This window comes from Sorex fumeus, unplaced genomic scaffold (genome assembly GCF_029834395.1).
Source record: "Sorex fumeus unplaced genomic scaffold, SorFum_2.1 ptg000162l, whole genome shotgun sequence".
In the NCBI taxonomy this organism is placed as follows: Eukaryota; Metazoa; Chordata; class Mammalia; order Eulipotyphla; family Soricidae; genus Sorex; species Sorex fumeus.
In genome coordinates this window covers 20,001-36,542 of record NW_026606219.1, presented here as the reverse complement: position 1 = coordinate 36,542, position 16,542 = coordinate 20,001, and positions in this window count along the sequence as shown.

Here is a 16,542-nt window from a genome sequence, read left to right as displayed (position 1 = left end):
TTGTTAATGGGAATGCAAACAGTATGGTCACTTTGGAAGACATACAGCAGTTTCTGACAAACTAGATATGCTTTTACCATATGTCTTTTGTAGGACAGAAATTTAAATTTTAACCAAGTTTAGCTAACGAATTGTTTCTTTTATGGACCTTGCTGTTAGTGTTGCATCTAAATGGTCATGGAAAATATCAAAGATATCTAGATTTAATTTTTTTCTCTTCTGGGAATTTTATAGTTTTGCATTTACACATATGTCTGTAATTAATTTCAAATTAAAATTTTGGTGGATGCATACCTAGGCATGCGCAGGGACTATTTCTGTCTCTATGCTTAAGAGCAATACCAGGAATTGTTCAGAGGACATATGAGGTCGTGGAAATTTAATTCTTGTACTATCTCTCTGTTACAAGGGGAAATCTATTGAACATTAGACACTAGACAGTAGACATTAAATCTATTCCTATATAGAGTGCTCAGGGATTACTCCTGAGTCTGTGCTCAGAGATAACTCCTGGGGGACAATATGCAGTGCTGGGGATAAAGTCAGGGCCAGGTGTATGCAGTGCAAGCACATTAAGCCCTGAACTATCTCTATGGCTAATTTAACAACTTTTATTAAGGTTTTATATATATTTATATTCAGATAAATTTCTTTTGCATGGGAATTTCCAGTTGATTCAGCACCAGCACTCAACTTTTCTTTCTCAGCAACAGTTGTCTTTGCCTAATTGTACTGTCTTTGCTCCTTTATTGTATATAGCTATATCATGTGGACCTAAGATCCAGAATTTATAAAATGTAAAGCTGAAAGAAAAAATAAGCAACCCAGAAGAAGGTGAAATAACTAAGACATAAAATAATGGCCAATGGTCACTTAAGACACCCTAGCTCTTCTGATTTATCACTACCTACATAAAAAGCTTAAATTTAGTATTTCTCTCTTCCACTTGACTCCTATCTCTTTTTCCGGTCTTAACCTTGTCCCTTTTTCCTCACTCCCAAACTTGATATATAACTATTTCTTTGCTTCTTTAATCACAAAGTACTAATCACAGATCAAGATCATCTTTGGGTCCAAAATGACAGGCATAAATCAAGTTTGTTTTTGTAAATAAATTTAATGTAACTAATAATGTACATTCATTTACATCTTGTAAATGGCTGCCTTTATGCCATAACAATAGATTTTACTGATGATGATGAAACATTGTAGCAAAAATTTGAAGTATTTATTATGTGTCACTTTAAAGAAAAAGTTTGTTTAAACATGTTGTAGAAGATAATGGCGAGGGATGCTAGGGAGCTGCTGATCATGATCATCCTGTTGTTCGTTGATTGCCTCGAGCAGGCCCCAATAACGCTTCCTTTGTCCTAGCCCTGAGATTTTAAAAAGTGCCATATTCAAGGCTCTTTCAGGGTTAGGAGAATGAGACCCATCATTGTTACTGGTATTTGGCATATTGGGCATGCCACGGGGAGTTTGCCACACTCTGCCGTGTGGGCAGGTTACATTCAGTAGCCTGCCAGGTTGTCCAAAGTAAGAATGAGATAATAAGATGTTGCGCAGCTGCAAATATGGCTGCGCACTTCTGGGAGCTGGGTTTTACAGTCTCTGCGTCTTGGCCATTGATGGGATTACATGGCGCCAGGGGGCCAGTTGGTGGGTTTGACCCCTGCCTACTGGAAGATGAAGGATCTGGGTAGAGGATGCTCAGCCCCGATCCGAGCAGGCTTGGAGATCTCAGCCCCAGGACCCGCATGCCTTTGTTCCTCTGCCGGTACTTTCATGCGTGTGGAGAGTGGTCTCAGCATGGTTGTGGCTGGCTCTTGAGGTCTTCGGCTGTTTAAACCTGATGTAGAATATAATGGCAGAAGGATGTTAGGGAGCTGCTGATGTCCATCTAAATTCTTATTTTTTGTTATTGCACTAAAACTCCAGCTGCCGTGACTGATAGTTTCCCTAACTTTCCTAATCTTCAGAGAAAATCACCAGCAATTTCCATGCCCCTCTGTCTCATGCAGACATTGGCCAACAAGAGACAGAGACAGGGATATGACTAGTTTCAAGAGTTTCTTTATGGTATAATGCTGTAGCTTATATTCTGCTTAGAATTCCTATGTCAGTGACTGTTTCTAAGAACTCTACCAAAGACAAGGATCTTTAGTAGGCACGTCCTAGTTTGAGGAGTCTACATCATAGAGACAAATAAATGATTTTTAATGTTCCTACATCAGTGAACTAGACCAGGAAAATTATATCACACATATGTTCTAATGTGCTCCCTCATTTGACCTTGCATTATTTTGCATATTCTATTTCTTTTTAAATTTTTAATATTTTATAAAGTAGATCACAATATTTAATTACACTTAATATTTGAACACCAATCCCATCACCATTATGCCTTACCAACACCATATTTTGAATGTTTCTATCCCAAACCCCAACTCCTGCCCCAAAGCACAACCAAAATTATTTACTTTGGATTGTTTGTAATGAATAAACTGCTGAAAATGCTCCAAAAAACTTTCCATAGGGGAGAATGTGTAAAGATTATTGTTTTTCACTCAGCATACATTAAACCCTTCTACATGAGACTGCTAATATGTTGTAAAATCAAACCCCATCTAATGTGGTGTGCTACTCTTAGAATATGAGTGGTGTCAGGTATGAGATATCGCGTGGCTGCTTTGTGGCCAAGCAGTCCAGGATTTCAGCTGACAGGGCTGGGTCCCTTGGGGCAGGGTGGGGAAAGGCCTCACCTGCACCTCTCCACAGTGCCCAGAATGAAACAGCCTGGCGCAGGGTCTGGTGGCATTGCTATGCCATGTGTTGTTTTATGCTCTCTTCCGAGAGAGAAGGACAATGAGTCTCTGGATCATGGCTGTTGATGAGATTATCTGGCACCAGCTAGAGGTGGCTTGTGATTTTCGAGTTGCCAGAAATGTGGGGGTACACAAGGAGAGTTCTCCCATTCCCTGTTCCATTGAACCGAGAGTTTTCAGTCACAGGTTCTGCATACCTCAGTTTTCTGCAGATTCACTTGTGGATGAGGCTCAGCCGGAGCACGTGGAGAGCGGCTGTGAGCCTGGAAGCGACTGGGTTCTAGAGAATTTTAGCTGCCAAGCCTGGGTCCCTTGGGGCGGAGAGGAGCCTCACCGGGCTTCCTCCAGGCACCCTGAGTAAAACAGCCTGGTGCAGGTCCGACAGCATGGCTATGGTATGTGTCATTTTAATCTTGCATATTCTATTTCTTAACCAAAGATATTTAAAAATTAAGCATAACTTGAAGAATCGCCCCCTTTAGTGTTGGAATTAGAGGAAGAAAGTAGGACGAGCAAGGGGCTGGAGAAAGATATTATAGGAGGTAAGACACTCGCCTTGCACGGAGCTGATCCAGGTTCAATCCCCAGAACCCCATATTGTCTCCTGTGTCCTCCAGGAGTGATACCTGAGAGAAGAGCCAGAAGTAAGCCCTTGGCACTGTCAGGTATGGCTAAAAATTAACTCCACTGCCAAGAGAGAAGTACAAGGTGAGGGCTTGTAGTAGGGCTTCATCAGTAGTTTCTAGACCTGTGTGTATAATCACTGTCACAGCCCTCCCCTTGTTTATCGATTTGCTTGAGTGGGCCCAGTAACATTGTGAGACTTGTTACTGTGTTGGGCATATCAAATACGTCACAGGTAGCTTGCCAGGCTTTGCTAGGCGGGGGAGATACTCTCTGTAGCTTGCCGGGCTCTCCGAGAGGGGCAGAGGAATCGAACTCTGGTCGACCATGTTTGCTGCGTGCAAGGAAAATGCCCTACCCGCTGTGCTATAGCTCCAGCCCGTGTGTATAATACATTGCATATAATATATCTATATATGCATAAGTGTATATATGTATACACACATATGTATACATACACACATATGTATACATACACAAATAAATTGTTTTAATAAATTTTTGATTTCTCCCAAGTGGTGTGCAAGGAGTCTGGGGTCCACTCACAGCAACATTTGACCAGGTACTGCTTGAGCCCAATAGTTCTGGAAGCTACCAGGGCCACTCTCGTAGTACTCAGGGACCGTGCAATGTTGGAAATCAAATTCAGTGTTTTTGCTTGCCAGGCATGCATTCTAGTCCTCTAGACATTTCTACAGACTGAAACATGATATTCTAACTGAAGTCATTGATCTGTCAGGAAGTTATAGCTCCAAAGTTCTCTCTTTTCCCTGTTTCTTTTTATCTCAACTACCCTAAGGTAAAAATTTAGACTTTGAACTCAATGATGGGCTGGAGCCGATAGCACAGTGGGAAGGTCATTTGCCTTGCAAGCGGTTGACCCAGCCGACTTGAGTTCGATTCCTCCACCCCTCTCAGAGAGCCGGGCAAGCTACCGAGAGTATCTCATCTGCACGGCAAAGTCTGGCAAGCTACCCATGATGTATTTGATATGCCAAACACAGTAACAACAAGTCTCATAATGGAGACGTTAATGGGCCTGCTCGAGCAAATCGATGAACAATGGGAGGACAGGACAGTGCTACAGTGCTACAGAACTCAATGATCTGATATTCAGATTTGTTGAATTATGGATTTAGCCATTTCTAGGAGAACATTTCTGAGCAAAGAAATGTATGCATAAAGCTAAGTCCATCACATTTTTTATTCAGAACTTGGAGTTATTTGTTTTTGTATTCACTGAGGTTGGACCAGAGTAGCTGTTTAATGCTTGCTTGCCAGCGACTAAGCGACAGAGCTGTTGGGCAGGGAAATGCAAGACTGTGTGAACCTCTAATGTTTGCAAACCTCTGGGTAGGGGTAAGAGATCAGACTAACTCGTTTCCTCATAGACACAAGTGTTTCTCAGCCCTGAACAGGGCCGCTGTCTTGTGTGTGAATTCCATATTCATAAGTGGCCAGGGTCTCAGGGTGCAGCAAGGATGTGACTGGATAGAATACAGGAAGGCATTGTTATAGAAAATTTGTCCACTTTTTCTGCCTCCCCTTCTCTGACTGGCTATAGTTTCAACACTTGAAAACCAGTCCTTTAGAGATTTTCTTTAGCTGCCACTGCAGTAGCCAGAGTACTTGGGCTATATTTAGGATGGTCATTACAAGGTGTATATTAAATGCAAAATGCAGATTCAAACCCAATTTTTTACCAAGTGGTTAAAGGAGTGATATCCTGAGTGTATCATGCCCCTGAATGAACTAAGTGATTACTGCCGATTGTAAAAAACATAAAAACACAACACAAGCCTTTGTGCAGTTTGTTTTTGCTTCGACTTTAATCTCTTCCCCTTTTCCTTCTGATTTTAGTCACTCTTCTTTTTTTTCTTTAATAAGATACAAAATTACAAAGTTATTCAAGATTGTGTCTGTTTTACAATGTTTCAGCACCCATCCTATTACTAGTGTCAACCCTCTTCCACCAATGTCCCCAGTTTCCCTCTGGTACTTCCCCCCTACTCCCTCTCTCCACTACACCTGCCTCTATGCCAGACACTTTTCCTTTTTCCCCTTAGACGTTGTGGTTTTCAATACTGTTACTGAAAGGGTACATACAAATGAATCCTTTTTTTTTCTTATCTCCTGTTCCCATGAACCTTAATTAGCATTATACAGCTAACATATAATCATTAAGTGTTACAAAGAATTCTTGAAGAACTGTCAGTTGTCATTGAGATTGTAATAGAAATCTGAGAGAAAGGCATAAAAACCGCACTGTCTTAATATTTCCAACAGTAAAAATTTGTAGTAGCTGTAGAAATAAACTAATGAAGTCCTGTACCCTTCTATTCTTGTTGCATAACAACTTTAATCCTACCGTTTTTCAGAGTTTTACCTAATTTTGAGCTACTTCCTAACCCACATTTGCTGAATAAAATCTTCAACCTCTATTTGAATTACTTATTTTTTCCTAACACTTTGATGTTGTGCCTTGGTTAGAGTCTAATTGAGCCTTAGATACTGCCTGATGAGATTTGAGAGAATGAAAGAACAAGCTCATGAACTTAGCTTCTGTTCTTGATGACCACTATTGGGTCCAGAGACAAGTCCTTCTCCAATTCCATACTTGTAACGTGGATGTTTCAGGTCTTGATTCTTTTAAAGGGGACTAGTTATCCTATTGTTTGGCAAGTTGCTGCATCTATTTTTCCTTTTGTCTTTGGAATTGTTTGGGCAAATAGAGAATTAGATGATAATATTAATACAAACTGAGTACCTTCTTCCTTCTTCTACCTAGGATTAAATTTACTATGAGATACACAATCTGCCTACGTCCCATACACACCAATTTAGGACAGGTCATTTTCTTTAATTGATCAGAAGAAGTCACTAAGAAAATAAATTGTTGAGGAAGATTCAAATTCAAGGAGGACTCTCTTAAATAACTTAAGACTTCTTCCATTTCTGTCTTTTTCTGTCTCTTCAAGAGTGCACTTTTAAAATTTTGGTGTTAAATAGTGGTTGAATTTATCTTTTTTCTTTTTCTTTTGCATGTGACTGTCTAATTTTCCCAACTACATTTGTTCAGGATGTATTTATTTTTTCCATTGTATAGTCTTGACTTCTTTATCATAGATCGTGTGTGTATATAAATTTATAAATTTATTCCTGGGTTTTCTATTTTATACCATTGGCCTATGTTCCTGTTTTGTTACAATGACATTGTTTTAAGTACTATTGCAATGAAGTTTGGAGTTGTAACCAATACAATGATGCATCCATTTTACTTTTATTTGCTCAGAATTTCTTTTTTATTCACTTATGAATTTATTATGGATATAAATTATTATGAATATCCATTATTATGGATATAAATAGGTAAGGCAAATGATTAGAGGAATACTTTCGGTGGTGGGATGGCATTGAAACTTTGATGATGGGAATAATGAGTTTGATACACATATAGATGTATAAAGCTAAGCTATTTTCCTGAAATTCAAAAGTATTGTTAATCAATAAAAGCACTGTACACTGTCCTCCCATTGTTCATTGATTTGCTCCAAGGGCACCAGTAACGTCTTCATTGTGAGACTTGATACTGTTTTTGGCATATTGAATATGTCACGGCCAGCTTGCCAGGCTTTGTCGTGTGGGCACAATACTCTTGGTAGCTTGCAAATAATAAAACTTCCCAAGTTACATCAATTCTTGATCCTTTTGCCTCCCACTTTCCACTTTCCCTTTTTCAGTTTCCTCTCACGTTTAGACTCAGCTCTTCATCTGCTCTTTCTCAAGAATTTTCTCATCCAAAACCTCAGTCACAAGCTACTTTAAGACGCTGGCTGACAATGGACTGAACTCCCACACCAAGCCAAATATTTTTAAATCCCAAAAAAGATAAGAGAAATGTACTGAGTAATTCAGGATGATTTGAGGGATCTTATGCTACTGATCTCCCTGATTTGTATAATATCTCATGCTTTTTTTTGTGGTACCAGGAAGTGACATAACCTGGTTTGACATAGCAAGAATACCACCATAAATAAAAATATAGCTAAATTTCATAGAAATAACACATCCTCTAGATGTGCTAAAGTCTTAGAAGCAGGAGAAGTATTATTTTAAAATTAAGTCCTAAAATGTCCTCTCTCCTTTCATTGACTACTTTATAAACAAGTCTTATCATGAGACTTTGCTGAGTCTCAAACTTTGGGGCCCAATTAAGAACAACCTTCACTGGTGATCACCATTATTTTTAAATTAGTGGCCTTAGCTTGAAATATCAAATGCTATTTAGCAGCAAGGCTAGAAGACTATAACCATGAGTTACAAAACAATTACCTCAGAATTTTTCAGATAATATGACGTGAAAAATGAGAGAAAATATTACACTGAAAATTTATAATGAAACTACTTAAGCAGCTTTAGAGAAACAAAGAGTCTTCTACACTCACAACAATTTTCTGTGTGTCTCCTTGGAACCCTTTATTTTTCAGCCTGCTTTTTGTCTAAGACCTCGTATCATTTTTTGACTCAATAAGGGTCCACTGTTAAGTACTTCTCTAAAGTAGTTGTTTCTTGATCCCCTTGATTATTGTGATGGTTTTCCTGTGCTATCATGTCCCTAACTTTCTATTTCCTTTGAATCAATCATCTCAATTTTCTTATTGATTTTCGCCAAGTTCTTGGCTTCTTTATCAATTTACATAGTATGTGCTATTGCATGTAGACCGTTTGCCTTGCATGTGGCCCATGCTGCCCACAAGAGTTCGATTCCTCCTCCCCTCTCGGAGAGTCTGGCAAACTACTAAGAGTATCTCACCTGCACGGCAAATTCTGGCAAGCTACCCATTAGGTATTTGATATGCCAAACACAGTAACAACAAGTCTCACGTTGGAGACGTTACTGGGCTTGCTCGAGCAAATCGATGAACAATGGGAGGACAGTGCTACAGCAGTAAAGATAGACTGTAGAACCCTTAGAAGACCCCTCAGCAAATTTTTCTAAACCTATTACAACAGAAAGTACCAGAGAGACTACAATCAACTTTGAAGATTTACTCATTTCTTGTAACAGTTCTTGCAGCAGTCCGGTCTTCCACTTTATAAAAAGTTAAAGGTTATAAGTCACACAGTACAATCATATTTAATTGGCTGTATGCCACAAATTCAACTGAGACATTTGTAATAAATCTCACTCCCATCTTCTTCCTTAATTGAAAGTATAACAATGAGGTTTCCTTGAAAGTCCTGTGAAGCATATAGCAATACAAAGAAGACTACTTTTCCCAGTAATGTAGTACAAACAGATACTTTGGATAGTGAATAGCTTTTTGCTAAGATGAAAAATACCATATTTTGTTTTTATCATCCATCCTTTTATGCTAGCCTGATTTCTCATTCTTTCTACTAAAAATGTATTATATATATATTTGTTTATTTTGCAGTGCTGCAGATTGCATCCAGAGCCTCACAAGACAAAGGCAAAAGTTCTACCACTATGCAATGATGATTATTACACAACCCCTCAAGATTTTCTGATTTTTATTGAACTGGCACATCTGCAAGGTCAACTGAAATAGTTGTTGAGTAAATGACAGAGACCTGATTTCCAGGATGATCATACCACGATTAGAGAAGGGATATCATTTCTGGTATTTCCAACAGTAATATAATTGCCCCCTTTTTGTTTTGGGGGCCACACCTAGTTATTGTCAGAGCAAAACTCTAGATCTATGCTCAGGGATCTCTCCTGACGGGGTTTAGGGAACCATATGGGTGCTGAGTATTGAATCTCAGTGAAGTATGCAAGACAAATGTCCTACCCAATTTACTATCTCTCTGGCCCTAATATAATCCCAAAGATGCAATTTTTCACAAGGACTAGTGATCGTTTTATTTCTCTTTTCATAAGAATAACCCTCCTAATGTGAATCCAATTACTCCTAATAGATGATCCAAGCTAGGTTTAAGACACAAGAAAAATGAACGAATTTCTTTTCCAACACAATATACTGTCTTAATTCCTGAACTTTAGATACTTCTATAATTTTGTTTTCTCTCTCAAAATATTAGCCTGTAGAGGAAAATTGGGCTGGAGCGATAGCACAGTGGGTAAGAAATTTGCCTTGCATATGGCCAACCTGCGTTTGATTCCTTCGTCCCTCTTGGAAATCCGGGCAAGTTACTGAGAGTATCCTACCCATACAGCAGAGTCTGGCAAGCTCCCAGTGGTGTACTCGACATGCCAAAAACAGTAACAACAAGTCTCACAATGGAGACGTTACTGGTGCCTGCTCGAGCAAATCGATGAACAACAGGATGACAGTGCTGCAGTGCTACAGTAAAAATTATTTAAAATTAAAATTAAAATTATCTTGACTAAGAGGAGTAACTACAAAAGTACTGAAGGAGACCTCATTCTCCTTGCATAAACTTTTGCCTAATTTCCATTCTCTCTCTTTTTCCCTTTTCTCTAATTCCTTTCTGGTCTCCCACTCTCCTGAAACTTACCTGACAATAGATAGTTTACTGACAACTGTCAAGACTTTGTACTCTACAGAAGTGTTCTACTAGCTACCAAAATGAGATAGTTTAAGCAATATCAAGAAAGGGGTATGTTTCAACAGCAAAGTTTCAATAGTAGTAGATAAAGAAAATTCCTGCCTATGAGAAGATCAAAATCATGTGTTCGTCTCTTCTATATCTCTGCTTCAGTTTAGGGACTTGTCAAATTCTAGAGTTTCCTTGACATGCAGAATAAAACCTGCAACTTTTATTGAGTCACTTTATGTATTTATTTATTTTTAATTTTCTTTCACGATTCTTATATTTTTAAAAAAAATTTAAAGAAGTTTTATTGGATCACCATTAGATAGAGTGAAAAACTTGCATGATTGCATTTCAGTCAAATAATGCTTGAGCACCCATCTCTCCAACAGTGAACATTTTACACCAACATTGTTCCCAGTATCCCACACACTACATCCATCCAATCCCACTCCCTGCTTCTGTAGCAGGTACAATCCTTCTTACTCTTTTTCTAATTTTGGACATTATAATTTGCAATACAGATACAAAGAGTTAATCGTGTTTGGTCCTTGGTCTACTATCAGCACACATCTCATATCTTGGGTGATCCCTCCAATCATCTAAATGATGATGTTTTAGTGGTTTCTTAGTGGTTCCTTCTCCGTCCAAGTTGCCTTTTCTGCCACCACGTGGGGCCAACTTCCAAATTATGGAGTGATCTTCCTGGTCTTTTTCTCTATTGGCCTTAAGGGTTAGTATCATATTATGCTACTTTATATTGCACAAATGAGTGCAGTCATTCTATGTCAGTCCTTCTCTTTATGAGTAATTTCACTTAGCATGGTACTCTTCATGTCCATCCACTTAAATGCGAATTTTATGAATTAATCTCTTCTAACAGCTGCACAGTATTCAATTGTGTACATGTACAGAGTTTATTCAACAAGTCATCTCTTCTCTGGCGCTTGGGTTTTTTTTTACAGATTCTGGTTAATGTAAACTGTGCTGCAATAAACATAAAAGTGCAGATATAATTTATACTTTATTCTTGCATCTCTAGGATATGTTCCAAGGATTGGTATTGCTGGGTCATATGGAAGCTAAATTTATTGTTTTGGAGGGATTTCCATATTGTTCTCGAAAAACCAGTTAGCAATCCCACCAACAATGAATGAGAATCCCTTTCTCATCGCATCCGCACCAGCACAGGTTGTTCTAGTTTTTATTAATGTGTGCCAGTTTCTGTGGTGTAAGATCATACCTCATTGTTGTTTTGACTTGCATCTCCCTGATGATTCGCTATGTAGAGCAAATTTCATGTGCCTTTTGATCCTTTGAATTTCTTTTTTTGTGGAAGTTCCTGTTCATTTTGTCTCCCCATTACTGGAGGGGGTTAGAGGTTTTCTTCTTGTAAAATTCTACCATTGTCCAAAATCAATATAAAAATGTCCATGGCCTGGATCAAGTCATTGTATCTAACCGCATAACTGTTTTCCTATTGTGAGATTTTGTAGAAGAAGAAGGTTTTGTAGAAGAAGAAGCACAATAGAACAAAAAGATGAAGTAGAAGAAGGAAAAAAGAACCTTAACCAGAAATAAATGAAGAAGTAGAAGCCTAAGCAGCAGCAGCATAAGAAGAAGAGGTAGAAGAAGAAGAAGAAGAAGAAGAAGAAGAAGAAGAAGAAGAAGAAGAAGAAGAAGAAGAAGAAGAAGAAGAAGAAGAAGAACAAGAACAAGAAGAACAAGAAGAAGAACAAGAGCAAGAAGAACAAGAACAAGAAGAACAAGAAGGGAAAAGATGAACAAGATGAAGAAGTAGAAGAAGTAGTAGAAGTAGTAGAAGAAGTAGTAGAAGAAGTAGTAGAAATAGGACAGGTAGAAGAAGGGGTAGAAAAAGAATCAAAGAAGAAACCGAAAGGAGAAGGAGAAGAAAAAGAAAAGGGAGAAGTGGAAGCAGAAGGAGCAGCACAAGAAGCAGAAGCATTAGAAGTAGAGAAGAAGGACAAGAAGAGCAAGAGAAAGGTGAAGAAGAAGAAGGCGGAGGAGAAAGAGTATGATAAGGAGAAGAAGTAGCAGCAGAAAAAGAGGAGGCTCATAATGTGGAGGAGAAGAAGAAACAGAAGGATTAAAAGAAGCAGAAACAGCCGTTTAAAAGGCAGAAAAAGTAATAAATACAGAAGACAAAGAGGCAGAAAAACTAGAAGAAGAGGAAAAGGAGATGGAGAAAAGGAAGAAGGTGAAGAAGTAGAATGTGAAGAAGAAAGAGAAGAAGCAGAAGCAGAAGAAGGAAAGCGAAAAAATAAAAAGAGAAAGAAGACGAAGCAGAATATTAAGAAGAAGAGCAATGAGAAGAAGCAATAGCAGAAACAGAAGGAAAAGTAGAAGTAGAAGCAAAGAAGAGGAAGAAGAATGTGAAGGAGAAGGACAAGAAGCAGAAGAAGATATGCAGAAAAAGAATTAAAAAAGAAGTAGAAGAGCAAGAAAAATAAGGAGTAGAAGCAGAACCAAAAGAGAAGAAAAAGTACAATAAGTAGCAGAGATGATGAAGAAGAAGAAATAGTAGTAGTAATTATAGTAGAAATAATAATAAAAGAAGGAGAAAAGGAGAAGCAGCATTAGAAGGAACAATAGAACAGAGGGGAAGAAGAATCAGAATTAGCAGTAAAAGCATACGAAATAGAAAAAGAATGATAAAATAAATAGAAGTAGTAGTAGGAGAGAAGGAAAGAATGAGAAGAAGACTGATATGACGAAAAAGCTGAAGTAGAAGCAAAAGTAGAAGTAAAAGCAGAAGACTAAAAAGAAATCAGGAGAATAAGCAGAAGTAGAAAAAGCAGAAGAAACAAAAAGCAGAGCCAGAAAAAAAAGATGGATCAGAAGGAGGAGTAGAATAAGCAGAGAAGATGCAGAAATAGAAAAAGCAAAAGTAGAAGAAAAGGAAGAAAAACGAGCAGAAAAAGGAGAAGCAAAGTAGGGGAATAAGGAATACAAGAAGAAGAAGAAGAAGAAGAAGAAGAAGAAGAAGAAGAAGAAGAAGAAGAAGAAGAAGAAGAAGAAGAAGAAGAAGAAGAAGAAGAAGAAGAAGAAGAAGAAGGAAAAACAAGATGGTGTAGAAGCATGAGAATAAGAAGAAGCAAAATAAAGGGTAGCAGAAGTAGTAGATGTAGCAGAAGAGAAGAAGTAGAAGAGGAAGCAGTGGCAGCAGAAGGAGATGAAAAGGGAGAATTAAAAGAAGAAAAAAACAAAAAAGAATCAGAAGAAGAAGTAAAAGCAGTAGCAGAATGAGTAACAAAGAGAGAATACAAAAGATGAAGAAGAAAAAGAAATCAAAGAAGTACTAAAACAATAAGAAAAATAAGCAGAAGCAGAAGTATCTGAAGGTGAAGTAGAAGAAATGGAAAAACAAGAAGGAGAAAAAAGAGAAGAAATAGAAGTAGAGAAACAAGAAGAAAAGAAGAAGGTTGATGAAAAAGAAGCAGTAAATGAAGGAGTAGAAGGAGAATCAGTGAATGATTGAGCAGCAGAAGGAGAATTGAACAAGAAGGAAAAGAAGCAGAAAAAGAAGAAACGGGAAAAGGAAAAGAAGAAGAAGCAAAAGCTGAAGAAGAAGCAGCAGAAAAAAAGAGGTAGAAGAAGTGGAAGAAAAGAAGAAGAAGAAGAAGAAGAAGAAGAAGAAGAAGAAGAAGAAGAAGAAGAGGAAAAGTGGAAGCAGAACCATAATGAGAAGAAAAGGAAGAAGGAAGATAGAAGATATGAAAAAGAGGGAGAAGAAGAAAAGGAAGAAGAAAACGAGTATAAAATTAGAAGAAGAAGCAAAACAAGCAGTAGAAGGAGAATCAGAATAAAAAAGGAGAAATAGAAGCTGAAAAAGAAGAAGAAAAAGAAGAAAAACAGGAGAGTTGAGAATAGAAACAAGGAGCAGAAGTAGAATAAGAATCAGATATAAATTAGGTATAAAAGATAATTAAAAGGAGGAGATGTAGGAGAAGCAGAAGGGAAAAACGCAGAATAAGAAAGATCACAAGAAGAAGATGAAGAAGAAGAAGAAGACAATGAAGAAGGAGGAGAAGGAAAAGAGGAAAGAGAACGGAAGAAGACGGAAGAGAAGGAGTAGAAGAAGAGAAGCAGAAAAATCGTAAGAAACAGAAGAAGGAGAGGGAGAAGAAGAAGAGAAGGCGAATAAGACAAAGAAAAAGAAGAGGGAGAAGAAAAAAGTAGCAAATGTAGGAGAAGACGAATGAGAAGAGGAAGGAGAATAAAAAAAGGGAGAAGGAGGGGGAGGAGAAGAAGCAGAAGCAGCAGAAGATTATGAAGCAGCAACAGCAGCAACAGCAGCAACAGCAGCAGCAGCAGCAGCAGCAGCAGAAGAAGAAGAAGAAGAAGAAGAAGAAGAAGAAGAAGAAGAAGAAGAAGAAGAAGAAGAAGAAGAAGAAGAAGAAGAAGAAGAAGAAGAAGAAGAAGAAGAAGAAGAAGAAGAAAAGAAGGAGGAGGAGGAGAGGAGGTGGAGGTGAAGGAGAAGGAGAACGAGAAGAAGACGAAGAAGGAGGAGAAAAAAGCAGAAGCAGCAGAAGATCAATAAGAAGAAGCAATAATGGGGGTATGGTGCCTCTAACAGGTCAATCTGTACCTGTGAGGCGAGTGCATTAGCAGCCTGACGGCGCCTTCCGACTTCCAGATACCCCCAAATTGCTGCTATGCCTTTGGCCAGACACCAAAAACTTGGGGCAAAGTTTACCAAGAAAGTAAACGGCCAAAAGTTAGGTATGTGGGAAACACACCCACAAACCACCTCCGGCTCAGCTATATAATTGGAGGCATGGCCTCTCTGGTTCCTGATGGTTATGATCCCAGAGACTCAGAAACAAATCTCGAAACCCAGCGGCTTTAGGCAGAAATGCGTCCGGTCCCTGCAGTAGGTTACCGGTGCTGGCCCAACCCATATGGGAATAGGTTTCGTGCCTTGGCCTGTTCCCCCTGCAGCCCAGTGGCCGCCATCCTCCAGAGGCATCTGGACAGTCAGCTTTGGACCCTCAGTGATGAGACATTTTGGTTCTCACAGGATGGGGGTGTAGCCAGTCCTGTCTTCCCAACCCCAACGAGACCCCAAGTCACCAAGTCATCGCCCACAAATGGCCTTTCTGGCTCCTAATCAAGCTGCTTAATGGCGATGATCCCAGAGACTCAGAAACAAATATCAAAACCCAGAGGCTTTTGGCAGAAATGCGTCCACACCCCACAGTAGGTTACTGTAGCCGGGCCACCCCAGGGAGGAAAGGGTGTTTTCCCTCCGCCTGCTCCCCCTTGGCGGCTCGGTGGCCTTCATCCTCCAGAGGTCACTGGACAGTCAGGCAAGGGCAAAACTTGTTGTTCCTCACAGGATGGGGGTGGAGCCGGTTCTATCCTCCCTGTCCCAACAGGACCCCGCATCATCACCCACAAATGGCCTCTCTGGATCCTGATTAAGCTGCTTAACGGCCATGATCCCAGAGACTCAGAAACAAATCTCGAAACCCAGTGGCTTTTGGCAGAAAAGCGTCCAGACCACTTAGTAGGTTACGGTCACCGGGCCACCCCAGAGGGGAAATGGTGTTGTCCCTCCCCCTGCCTCCAACTGGCTGCTCAGTGGCAGTCATCCTCCAGAGGCCATTGGACAGTCAGGTTTGTAACCGCAGTGACGAAACATTTTGGGCCTCATGAGATGGAGGTGGAGCCGGTCCTGTCCGCCCCACACCAACGAGACCCAAAGTTATCGCCCACAAATGGCCTCTCTGGCTCCTGATCAAGCTGATTAATGGCCATGATCCCAGAGACTCAGAAACAAATCTCTAAACCCAGCGGCTTTTGGCAGAAATGTGTCCAGATCCCGCAGTAGGTTACTGTCGTCGAGCCACCCCAGGGGGGAAAGGGTGCTGTCTCTCTGCCTGCTCCCCCTTGGTGGCTCAGTGGTCGCCATCCTCCAGAGACCATTGGACAGTCAGGTTTGGGCCCGCAGTGACAAGACATGTTGGGTCTCACGGGATGGAGGTGGAGCCGGTCCTGTCCTCCCCACCCCAACGAGACCCCAAGTCATCACTCACAAACGGCCTTTCTGGCTCCTGATCAAGCTGCTTAACGGCCATGATCCCAGAGACTCAGAAGCAAATCTCGGAACCCAGCAGGTTTTAGCAAAAATCCCTCCAGAATTAAGTGTTAAAATTTTGGAATTTCAAAATCGCGCAGCCACTACTGCAGCCATGCGACATCATATGTTATTCATAACCAGCAATAGAAAACAAATTGTCTACTGTTGCCTTTTCAGCAGATCTGAGTGTTAGGGTAAAATCTCAAATAATAATGGTGGGTCTGGTGTCAAAATATTGAATGTGATCAAAATATAGAGATAGTAATGTGGAAATCATCTGCCCCATGGTAAGGGGAGGGCGTGGGGTGGGGGTACACTGGGGTTGTTGGGGGTGGAGAATGGGCACTGGTGAAGGTATGGGTGTTTCATTGTATGACCGAGACAGACGCGACAGCTTCGTAAATGCTCTCATGGTGATTCAATAAATAAAATTATAAAAAATGGAAAAAT